Here is a 13159-nt window from a genome sequence, read left to right as displayed (position 1 = left end):
CCAAAAAGTCTCACACATCAGGTATCCCCATACTAAGAAGCAGCAGAACGTATTTTGGGGTGTAATTCCACATATAATCATGCCACGTGTGAGCAATATATCATTTAGTGACAACTTTGTGTAATTTCTTTTTTTTGTCATTTTTCAATCACTTGTGACAAAAGAATAAAATATTCAATGGCCTCAAGATGTCTCTCAGCAATTTTCATGGGGTGTCTACTTTCCAAAACTGGGTCATGGGGGGGTTGTACTGCCCTGCCATTTTAGCACCTCAATAAATGAGTTAGGCAGTCAAACTAAAAGCTGCGTAAATTCCAGAAAATGTACCCTAGTTTGTAGACGCTATAACTTTTGCGCAAACCAATATACGCTAGACTTTCTTTTTAACCAAAGACATGTGGCTGAGTACATTTTGGCCTAAATGTATGACTAAAATTGAGTTTATTAATTTTTTTTTGTAACAAAGTAAAAAATATAATTTTCTTTCAAAATTTTCGGTCTTTTTCCATTTATAGCGCAAAAAATAAAAATCGCAGAGGCAATCAAATACCAACAAAAGAAAGCTCTATTTGTGAGGGAAAAAAAAGGATGCACATTTTGTTTGGGTACAACATTGCATGACCGCGCAATTACCAATTAAAGCAGTGCCAAATTGTAAAAAAAAGTCCTCCGGTCATTGAGCTGCTAAATCATCCGTTGCTGAAGCGGTTAAAGAAACCAAAAATAAAAAAGAGCATATTTCCCTCTACTTTTTGAAAGAGTGAAGCATACACTGTATTGCTTTATATCAACTTTAATGATCACATGTAGCAGCATAAAACCTTAGTGTTCATTATATGCTTTAATACTCTATATAATACCCTATAACAGAAACACGGAGACAAAGTGGTTTCAAAATCCTGACCGAACGTCACATGACGTGATCAGGATTTTGAGCCGGTGCGCATGGTGGCGATCGTTGTTGTGGGGTGTCAGTCTGACACCCCACAACTACGATCTCAGGAAAGAGTCTCCAAAGGAGACTCTTTACCACGTGATCAGCCATGTCCAATCACGGCTGATCACAGTGTAAATAGGAAGAGCCGGTGAACGGCTTTTCCTCACTCGCGTCTGTCAGACGCGAGTAGAGGAGAGCCGATCGTCTGCTCCTCTGACAGAGGATGCCCACAATGGGCCACCAGGGACGCACACCCCCGAGGATGCCCACACTGGACCAGCAGGGACACCATCAGACCACCAGGGATGCCCAGCACCAGGTATGCCCCCCCCCCTAGACCACCAGGGATTCTAGTCAGTGCCCACAATGGAAGCCAATCAGTGCCCACAATGGACGCCAATCAGTGCCCACAATGGATGCCAATCAGTGCCCACAATGGATGCCAATCAGTGCCCACAATGGGCATCAATGATTGGCATGCACTATTGTTTGGCACTGATTGGCATCCATCAGTACAGTATAATACAATACAATGCCGCTTATCAGTGCCCATCCATGCCCATCTGTGCCGCCTATCCATGCCCATATGTGCCGCCCATCAGTGTCCATCAATGCCACCTCATCAGTGCCACTTCATTGGTGCCGCCTTATCAGTGCCCATCAGTGAAGGAGAAAACTTATTTACAAAGTTTTGAAACTGTATTTTTTTATTTGTTTAGCAAAAAATAAAAACCATAGAGGTGATCATTTGCGTACAGTGTAGCATGACTGCGCAATTGTCATTCAAAGTGCGACATTGCTGAAAGCTAAAAATTGGTCTGGGCAGGAAGGTGTTTAAGTGCCTGGTATTTAAGTGGTTAAACTGTGCATATTTTACTAGTTGCAGAATCAGTACATAGATTTTCAAAAGCATACTGACTCCCCTCTAATGTTCGGTCCCCGGCATTAACCGGGGGCCCGCATGGGACAGGGCAGAGGGCTCTTTGCCTGTGCATTTTCTCTCCTTTCTCTCAGCAGGGCTATTGGTGCAATATCCCTTAGCAACAAGCCGTCATTGGAGGAATTTGGCGGGCTGTTTCTTCGCTCCTATGACTGCTTATATAAGCCGGACGCTACCTCAGCTTCACAGCCACCTGAAGAGGACCAGTTTGCGCTCAGGTGTACAGTTAGAATGGAGTCTCTCCTTCGTCAGCTTCTGGAAAAAGCAGAAAGCTCGGGCGGTGAGGAGTGGCTGAGGCACTGCTTAGCTGAAGACCCTCCTGCTTTTTCTTCTCTCCCTGCCTGTTTGACGCCCATGCCGAACATTATGGAGGAACACAGGAATTCTCCTTCAGCTGGCAACTCCCGCACACCTGTAGGAAAAGGAAAGAAGCAGAAAAAGTCGGCAGCCCCTGCTGTTCCTTATTCTAAGGAAGATTCTTTCACCTCTACTTCTCGTTCCAGGTATCTTAAAGATGCTGCAACTTTATCCTCCTCATCCTCCATTCCAGAAACCAGCGCTGCAGCTCCTTTGGGACAGAATGCTGTGTCAGATATCCCGCCTGGTGAGAATCCTGTTTCTTCGTTACCTGACTTAATTGTTATCCTTAATTCTTTAGCAAATGCTTTTACTAGCCTGTCAGAAGGGGAACAAGGATCTCCCTCTCCCTCTCTCATTGCCAGGGCTCTGTTTGCAAGCGCTGGCAGTTCTTTTCAGAATAGACAGCAATTAAACAATGTTTCAGTTCAAACAACTATCCCTGTACAGGAGGCACTGCCTTCTGGTACCTTACAAGGGGCACATTTATTTGGTGCAGCTCAGGAGACACAGCCTGCTGGTGCTCCTATTAATACTTTGTCAGGTGTACAGTCTTCTGGTACTTTTTCCTATAATTTGCAGCCAGGTGCACAGTATTCTGGTGCAGTGTCAGGTGCTCAGTATTCTGGAGCGATATTACAAAATCCTGTTAATCATTTGAATATCAGTACTGCTCCCCCTATTGGTGTAAGGGAAGATGTGCAGCCTTTGCTTGCTTGAGGTGCACAAAATATTGGTGCTTATCAAGATGGTACTGGATTGCAGCAGTCAGTCACTGCGGATGCTTTAAAGGTTGGCCCTGTCTGGAACGCTATGCGTTCGCAGGGTAATGTTACTATTCCTATGGAGAAACAGTTTAACCCTTTAAGAACTCAGAGCATTTTAGTGAATACTGGTGGTCTTTTACAGCCTAGTTCTTGTAATAATACACCTTGTCAAGTAGCAGAAGCTTGTATGAAAGAGGCGCTTCCGTGCGAAATCTCCCCGTTAGGTTTCCACTTGTCTTCCTCAGTTAAGGAGAAAATTTGGAGAGGAGAATTTGTTGATTTATTATCCCTCCTGCCTTCTTCTAAAGAATTTCTTTCTAAATTAGATAAGAAATCAGAGGAGCGTTCAGAAGAAGATAGAAGGAGAGCAGTACCTAGAACATTCCAGAATTGGCTGCAAGCATTCTGTATTTTCGCTTCAGTTATGGGTGAAAAATTTCCAGAAAAATGTTCTGGGCTATTTCAACATCTAGACATTGTTGCTGAGGCCTTTAGGCATTTCGGGGGTATTTCATGGTTTCATTATGATGAGAATTTCAGGCAGAAGCTGGCGGTACACCCTTCCCTACGTTGGGGTGTGAAAGACGTTGGCCTTTGGTTAAATCTGATGTTGCCTCCAAAACCGCAGGTGCAATTCAAAGCACCCAACTCTACTAATAATTCATTTCGCAAAGGTTTCTGCTTTGCATTCAATGAAGGACAATGCAGATTTCTGGCCAACTGTAGATACAAGCACGAGTGCTCATATTGTACAGGGTCACACCCGGCTTGTAGATGTTATCGAAAGGCCTCTGCCATGTCAGGTCAGCCTCAATCCAGGGATGGGTTTTCAAAAGGCACAGACAACTGTGAAATTGTCAAACATGCTTCCTTGGCTAGAAATGTATCCAAACACCAGGATGGCGGAGCTGCTTTATAACGGCTTCAAGCATGGTTTTTTAGTCCCTGGTTTTTCTGGGTCTGGTTGTAAGTTAGTGGACAATTTGCGTTCGGTCTTTTCACACCCAGAGGTTGTTAGGGTTAAAATTGAGAAAGAACTAACAGAGGGCAGGATTGCGGGTCCGTTCTTCTCACCCCCTTTCTCCAACTTCAGAATTTCTCCATTGGGCGTAGTTCCCAAAAAAGAGCCAGGCTCTTTTCGCCTAATACATCATTTGTCATACCCTGCTGGCGAGTCTCTTAATGATGAGGTTGCTGATTTCGATGCTTCAGTTACGTATGCTTCTTTCGATGAGGCTTTGGTTCTCCTTGAGCATTTTGGAAGGAATTCATTAATGGCCAAGGCGGATATTAAGTCTGCATTTCGTTTACTTCCAGTACACCCGCAAGGCTTTAGTTCTCTAGGTTTTCATTTTAACGGATATTTTTATTTTGATAAATGTATGCCAATGGGCTTCTCCTTATCTTGTTTTTACTTTGAGGCTTTTTCTTCTTTTCTTCAATGGGTAGTGTCTGTGGTGCATCCCGGTGTTGGTTATATTCATTATCTAGATGATTTTCTTTTCATAGGTCCACCTGAATGTTCTGTTTGCTCTGATTCTTTGTCAGCCTTCTTTGATATTTGTGAAAATTTTGGCATTCCCCTTGCCCAGGAGAAGACAGTGTTTCCATCTACTAGTCTGGAATTTTTGGGCATTGTCATTGATTCAAATGCCATGGAATTCAGATTGCCTCCATCAAAGCTTTTCAAGATTAGGTCGCTAATATCCTCTTTTATATCTAGACGGAGAGTTCTGCTTAAAGATGTCCAATCTCTATTAGGCTTGTTTGCTTTCGCTGCAAGAGTAATTCCGGTAGCTAGGATTTTTTCTCGCCGTTTTGCTAGGGCTACAAAGGATTTAAAAAATCCTTTTTCTCATGTTACCATGTCAAAAGCCATTAAAGATGATTTAAAGGTATGGGATGAGTTCTTGTTAGGTTTTAATGGATCAACGGTATGGCAGAAAGAATTTATAGACGATTTTGAATTAGGCCTTTTTACCGACGCTTCAGGTTCTATAGGCTTTGGTGCCTTCCTGGCAGGTCATTGGTGTGCTTCAAAGTGGCACACATCTTGGAGGATTCCTGAGATTGCGCGTAACCTAGTCTTGTTAGAATTATTCCCAGTAGTGGTGGCGGTAGTTATTTGGTGTGATTTGTTTAAAAATCGGAGAGTTTTAATTCACACGGATAATAAAGGTGTCCTATTCGCGATTAATTGTTTATCTTCTAAGTCTGATTTTGTAATCAAATTGCTTCGTTTCTTAGTTCTCCATTGTATGAAATATAATATTTGGCTTAAGGCTAAACATTTACCAGGTGTAAGCAATAGCATTGCAGACTCGTTATCTCGTCTTCAGTTTTCCAGGTTCCACGAATTGGCTCCGGAGGCAGACCCAATTGGCTCCCAATGCCCGGAATTCCTCTGGGGCTTGATTTGGGATTAATCTCCGCCAATTTAAAGAACTCCGTTTCACTGAGAACATGGGAGGACTATCTGCGAGCATGGTCGAGATGGGATAGTTTCTGCTCTACATACAATTTAAGTATTGCCAGTTGTAATGCTTACACAGCTCTGTCTTTTGTTACTTTTTTAATCCATTCTAACCTTAGTGCAGCTTCTATACATAAAATTTTGGCCGGGGTTTCCTTCTTTCTAAAATTTTTTGACCTTCCGGCCTTGTCTTCTTTCTATACAGTACGTCAGGTATTGAAAGGTTTTAGGCGTTCCCATTTGGTTAGAGATGGTAGGAGACCCATTTCTATTGATCTTTTGGTTAAATTAATTCAGACTTTGCCTTCAGTATGCTATTCCCCTTATGAAATTTTATTATTTAACGCAGCTTTTTCTTTGGCATTTTTTGGCGCTTTACGGGTGGGTGAGTTTTCCGCCTCAAATAAGTCTTCATGCGCTATCCTGTTAGATAGTGATGTGTTTGTTTATTCAGATTCTATCACTATATGCATCAGAAGATCAAAAACCGATCAGGTTGGTAAGGGACGCATGATTAAGTTGGGTCGGGCAGGGTATATTCCTATCTGCCCGGTCCAAAATAATTTAAATTTTATCGCCTTTAGACCTTTCTTTCACGGGTCATTCTTTATTCACAATGACCTGTCTCCTCTTACTCGTTATCAATTTTCTTCTGTCCTTTCTTCTTGTCTAAAAACCCTTGGTTTGTCGGGCTTTTATTTCTCATCTCACTCCTTCAGAATAGGGGCTGCCACTGCTGCTAACTCTATGGGTTTTTCTTCTGAGGAGGTTCAGAGGTTGGGTCGTTGGGACAGTGTTAGATATAAGTCTTACATTCGACCTGAGTTAGTTACTAATTAAGTTTCTTTTCAGATTTTCCTAGGTTCAAGGTCTGGATTATAGGCCATTCATTTATTCATTGGGCCTACAAAAGAGCCGAAGCACGGAATTTCGAAAAGACTTTGGGTTTTAAGGTTCATGCTTTGCAAATCTTTTGGCATGGTGTTAGGGGGTTACGTTGGAAAGATGTAAGAAATGAATTAATTTATTTAAATAATGTTTGGCCCAGCCCGGATCTATTAATAATCCACGCTGGGGCAAATGATATTGGTAAAGTTAAAACTTGGAATCTTTTATGTGAGATGAAACAGGATCTCTTTTCGTTTAAGGTCCTTTTTCCATCCGCAATTATCGCTTTTTCTGAGATGATTCCTAGGTTACTTTGGTCCCCCTCTAGCAATTTATTTTATCTAGACAAGATTCGTAGACGCTTAAATAGGACCATTCATAATTTTTTGGTTTCTTCCAATAACTTATCCTATCGCCACGTTGAGTTGGAAGGTTTTATCTCAGGTCTCTATAGATCAGACTTGGTACATTTGTCGGACATAGGTCTGGACATTTTCAATGTAGGTTTGCAGAATATGATAGAGAAAGCCACGGTGTTGGGGGGGCCTCAGCGTTTTGTTTCACAATTGGCTTCGGCCGGTGGGGTTCGTCTTCCAGTATAAGTCTGGAAGGACATGGTGATTGAGATCTGGTATTGGATCATTTTGTTAATTTTGAAATTTAATTCTATGCTGAAAGCTGATTTTTTAGTTAATGTGAATGTAGCTAATTTGGGTTACCCCTTGAATAAACACCGTGGCCATTTATGACCAAATATACTGTGTGTCAGTTTCATTTATTTATTATTAGCTACTCTGTACTGTCCCATGTTCGGTCCCCGGCATTAACCGGGGGCCCGCATGGGACAGGGCAGAGGGCTCTTTGCCTGTGCATTTTCTCTCCTTTCTCTCAGCAGGGCTATTGGTGCAATATCCCTTAGCAACAAGCCGTCATTGGAGGAATTTGGCGGGCTGTTTCTTCGCTCCTATGACTGCTTATATAAGCCGGACGCTACCTCAGCTTCACAGCCACCTGAAGAGGACCAGTTTGCGCTCCCACCCCCCCCTCCCTATTTTTATGATTGTTTAGTCACGGTGATATTCAGTGGGGGTTCGTCTTCCAGTATAAGTCTGGAAGGACATGGTGATTGAGATCTGGTATTGGATCATTTTGTTAATTTTGAAATTTAATTCTATGCTGAAAGCTGATTTTTTAGTTAATGTGAATGTAGCTAATTTGGGTTACCCCTTGAATAAACACCGTGGCCATTTATGACCAAATATACTGTGTGTCAGTTTCATTTATTTATTATTAGCTACTCTGTACTGTCCCATGGGTTTTATTTTCCAACTTGCAGAGGGCTACTGTCCAGATTCTAGAAGAAGCCAGATGCCATTACAGCGAGGCTTACTGGCTGTTCATAGTATCAATCAGCTCCACAGATATTGAGCTAGTCAACTTACTTCATGTAGAAGATGGCTAAACAATCTGAAAACCACCATACAATTCCAGTGTTCTGTAAATCTAAACTACAAAGACATTTTATATACAGCAGGGATAACCAGCCTTCAGGCAAAAAAAATAAAATAATCATTAACTGGGTAAATTATTACACAAGTTGGAGAAGAAAAAAAATGAATATGCAAACTAAAATCAATTCACTACTATGCAGGCAACCCAGGAACTTTCAGAAAAGGCAATTCATCTCTGCACCTGCAGCTTTCCGGAATCATTTCAGATAGCAGATGTCTGCACAGCTGCAGGAGCTCTTTGCAGCGTAAGCAGGTATGAATAAACCTGCTTTCAAGCAGTCAGTAGTACTGTCTCCCAGACAGCATGGCACTGATACAAACCCTAAGGAATCCCATATTACATCATATCTGAAGCCCAGAGACAACAGTCAACCCGATTCCTCTGGAACATGTCTGCACCAAACATCTGCTATTATAATTAATCCATAGGAATGCCTAAAGCAGAACTAAAACCGCACCACATACGTTCAATTTCAATAACTCACCCTCAAATTTTACTTTTAAATGTTACAACTGGTAGCAATACTCTAAATGAACATAAACCTGAAGCCAAAATTAATAAGCTACGAAAAACATCTGTGAAAAAATGCAGCATTTAAAAAGTCCTTGGTCTTTTCTTCCAGGTAGCTTCATCTACCCGTTTCCAACATTATTCCAAATCCTACAAAAGCTCAGCATGCCTTCTGTCTAAGGCTGGCCAGATATCATACAATTTTCCTTTATATTTACCAACACCATATAATATGAGGTCAAACCTACACTTTTTATTCATATGCAATCAGGCAGGATCTTGCACTACATAAGTGAAGGTAAATCTAAAAGGAAATTAAATAAGAAAACTGTATAATGAATCCCAACCACGACACTACCTGCCTGGAGTTTGCATGTTCTCCCTGTGCCTGTGGGGGGTTTCCTCCCATACTACAAAAACATGCTGGTAGATTAATTGGCTCATGTTTAAATAGGCCCTGTGTGTATGAATGTGAGTTAGGTACTTTAGATTGTAAGCTCCTTGAGGGCAGAGACTGATGTGAATGTACAATGTATATGTAAAACACTGCGTAAATTGATGGCGCTAATGTAAGTACCTGAAATAAATAAATGTACGGCCAGCTTAAAGAGGAAGTAAACCCTAATGGGTTTACTTCCTCTTCGATTCCCTGCAAAGGTAAGACATAATGGACTACTATGCATCACATAGTAGTCCATTATGTGTCACTTACCCGACACAGGAGCCAGCGAAGTCACCGCTGTCCCCTGTAGTCCCGAGCATCCATCTTCTTGGTGGGTCTCGCTGCTCCGCCGCACGGGAGCCGCCACTCACGGCATATCGCCTTTAACTGCGGCGCTCTCAGTGCGCCTGCGCACCGCTGTCTACGGCGCATGCGCCTTAGACAGCGATGCCTGTCTTTCGGCAAATATCTCCTAAACCGTTTAGGTTTAGGAGACATTTCTTGGACCTACAGGTAAGCCTTAATCTAGGCTTACCTGTAGGTCAAAGTGGTTTGTAAGGGTTTACAACCACTTTAACTATCAAGCTACCTTAACAATGGTAAACACCTCTGAGCTTACATGGAACCCAGGGTACTCTACCCCTCCTTCATTCACACTTTGTTATAGAGCAGGACCCACTGTAAAACTGAAGATCAGCAGTAGTAGCCGGCTTCCTGTGCACATTGCATAATACAGTTCTAACGCTGTGTTCCACAACCTATTTCCCTTGCAGCTTTATGCTTTAGGTCAGGGATATGCAATTAGCGGACCTCCAGCTGTTGCAGAACTAAAAGTCCCATAAGGCATAGCAAGACTCTGACAGCCACAATCATGACACCCAAAGGCAGAAGCATGCTCACCACTCTTCGGGCACGGCCTCTCTTCGCTCGGCTATTTTTTATTCTAACTCTATGGTGGGGCTTGAACCTGGATTCAGTGCGCAGGTGCCGTTCATCTTCGGAGACCTTCGGCGCAAGAGCCGTACAGGGTGGTCACTATCCAACGGGTGACAGTATTCGACAACACCGGCACCTAAAGTGTGCCAACAATGGAAATACATAGTGCATGGTATGTCTTTAAAAAAATAAATTGGGGGTCTAAAGTCTTTGTTATTTTATCATTGATATAAAATAATGTTTACACAGTAGGCGTTGCTCTGGTTGAAATTTACAGGTAATTTTGTAGACTATGATGTCCACATTTTTTGTAAAAACTCAACATTTCTGGAATTCAGAGCTGGCGGTTTTATTGTTGCTAATAACTAATTTGAGGTAAGGTCTGAAAGGTGCCCAAAAAACCATTATATAACTAAAAGGCTGTCAGCCACAGGACAAATTACTACAGGAAATTAAACATTATGGAAACACTATAGAAAGCACAGAAACCCAGAGGTCCCTTTGTTAAGATGCTTGCTGAAAGTTACAGTGGGGATGGAAAATATTCAGACCCCCTTAAATTGTTCACTCTGTTATATTGCAGCCATTTGCTAAAATCATTTAAGTTCATTTTTTCCTCATTAATGTACACACAGCACCCCATATTGACAGAAAAACACAGAACTGTTGACATTTTTGCAGATTTATTAAAAAAGAAAAACTGAAATATCACATGGTCTTTCCTTTTTTTTTGTGTGTTTAGTTGTTTAAGCCCTAGACAGCACCACATGTACCCACACAGCAGCGAAACGCACCAAATTTTCTGTCACTATGCATTGCTTGCAATAATGCTGAAAAAAAAGTAAGCCCTGCATGCACAACACTGACAGTAGACCACAGAGTGCAACAGTGTGTTTTTATCCTGTGGCCTCTAGCGTGTGCCTATCCTAAATAAATCCATTCCAATTTATTTACATACATTATTTTAGACCCATTGACCCAGTTAGTGGGTATATCTGCTTCGTTATACAATGCAGGAACACCATGACTAGTGTTGGGGCGTTGTACATAACCTTCTGAAAAAACATCACAGCACACTGCTTTATTACTCAATTTAAGAGCCCCCCGTCTTCTGTGGCTTGTAAAAGCTATCCAGCGGCTAGTTAGCCATTAGGATTGCTTTCACACAAGAGCCAACTGTCAGCTCTAAAACAGTACCGGACACCTGCAGCTACAGGCATCATACCGGTATAACTACTCAAAACTCTAGCGACTTATGGGTATTACTTCATATGGGCAGAGAGCTGCAGGAGCTGGAACATGTTTAATGTTCCACCTTAAAAAAACAGGTGGAACATGTAACATGTTCTGAAAGTGAATTTATCCTTTAACTAGTGGGAACTTGGACAGCCATAAGACCTTTAGGACAAATTCACAGTGATGTGATAAAATGCAGAGAATATGGATGTAATTTTTCATCCATTTTAAGCACGTTTTAATGCGTGCCGACACATGTTTTGGCTCGCAGGAAAAAGTCATTGCATTTAGCAGAATTTCGTGTGACATGACATCCTGCGAGTCAAAAAAATAAATCTTTAACAAATTGGTACTTAACACCAGTCAGACTTAGCAAATGGTACCCAGGTACGTCAGAGCTCTGCTGGAGCTGTGGAGGGGCAGGGGGTGATATGATGCATATATGGTGGGATTGTCCGAAGTTGCGAGGTTTCTGGGATGGGATGGGATTTGCGCGCAGATCCGGGTCATCACCGAGACCAAAATTGCCCTCACGCCTGAGTGCTGCCTACTCCACATCTCCAGCTACTCTTTAGGCAGGTACAAAAAATCAGTGGTGCGCCACATGCTGAATGCGGCTAAGACGATCATTCCTCGGCACTGGAAGTCGCCCCACCCTCCTTCCCTGCGGGAATGACTCTTAGAAGTAGACTTTTTATATAAGTTGGAAGAAACTGTAGCAATGGCCTCAGAAAAGACCGACAAATTTCATAAACTGTGGAGACCCTGGTTTATTTTTAAACTTACAGATGAGTATGCAAAACTTTGTACTGGTTGATTTGTGACAATTGGCTCGTTTAACTATATCTCTGTATAATGTGACTTTACCAAAGTTGGTTACTATGATATACACCTATGCAAATTGGTATATTATTGAATGAAGGACTGAACGGCTTGCCCTTGTCTTGTACTTCAGTTAGGCCTCTACCCAAGGTAACATTGGCTCACTATTTGGGCCGCTTGTGCCCTGTTCACCCCTCGGGTCTGGGGCCTATGGAATTAGGGCCCTATTAATTGTCCCCCCCTCCCTTTTACCCCTCCCTCTCTATCTTGTCCCTCACCCCCCTCCCCTAACCCTTTTTAGACACTTAAAAATTTCTACCCCCACAATTGAAGATATTATGTTGCACGGGCTAAAGGGGGTCTTTGACATTGACGTTCCATTCTTTGGCCCCTGCACCTATAGAGACCTTCCTCTGGCTTGTCTTTTCTATGTATCAACTCTCAACACTGAACTATGAGGTTCTCTATAGCGGATTTATGTAATAGAACAACATGTTTCTCTTTTTTATGCCCTACGGGCTGAATGTTTATGGATATATTTGTTCTTTTCTTGTATTGTATTAAGCTGTCAATTGTTTCAATAAACTATATTGATATATAAAAAAAAAAAAAAAAAATCTTAGGTCAATGCAACATTGTAGTGTGAACAGGCAACATAAAGAATTTTTTTTTTTTTTTTTTTTTAGGTGTCCCTGTGTTGACTTGTGTTTTACAACTAAAACGTAGATCAATGCACTAGTGTGAACTAGCTCTTACAGATGTTCTAATCTTTTCCTACTCTGTCCAAAAATAAGGAGAAGGTTTTGGAGATATATATATATATACACACATACACACACACACACACACAAACACACACACACACACACACACACACACACACACACACACACACTAACATTCTTATGAGGCTTTTTATCATGCTATTCATCTACTTGGGACTTTTAATTAACCTTTTAAGTTTCAAAGGACAAATACACCAATCAGCCATAAAAATTATGACCACCTGAAGGTATGCTGTGATATCTGGCAGCCAAGCCATCAATTGGATTGAGAACTGGAGAATTTGGAGGCAAAGTTAATTACCTTGAACTCATTGTTTTGTTCCTTGAACCATTCCTGAATTCGTCAGACCAGGCCACCTTCTTCCATTCCTCCGTATTCCAGTTCTGATGCCCACTGTAGGCACTTTTGCCCGTGGTCAGCATGGGTATCCTGACTGGTCTGTGGCTACGCATATCCATACACAACAAACTGCTACACACTATGTGTTCTAGACACCTTTCTATCAAGACCAGCATTAACTTTTTCAGCAATCTGAGTTACAGCAGCTCTTCTA

The 13159-nt window shown here is 41.9% G+C and overlaps 1 protein-coding gene across 5 annotated transcripts in view; it reads right to left on the bottom strand.

Annotated features, from left to right (window-relative positions):
• ZNF609 (zinc finger protein 609) overlaps positions 1-13159 on the bottom strand; it is a 183859-nt gene that overhangs the window by 55935 nt on the left and 114765 nt on the right. The window lies entirely within an intron of this gene.

The sequence above is a fragment of the Lithobates pipiens genome, unplaced genomic scaffold, assembly GCF_037356315.1.
Source record: "Lithobates pipiens isolate NorthernLeopardFrog02 unplaced genomic scaffold, aLitPip1_a1.2 Scaffold_8, whole genome shotgun sequence".
In the NCBI taxonomy this organism is placed as follows: domain Eukaryota; kingdom Metazoa; phylum Chordata; class Amphibia; order Anura; family Ranidae; genus Lithobates; species Lithobates pipiens.
This window is presented reverse-complemented; position numbering and strand designations above follow the sequence as displayed.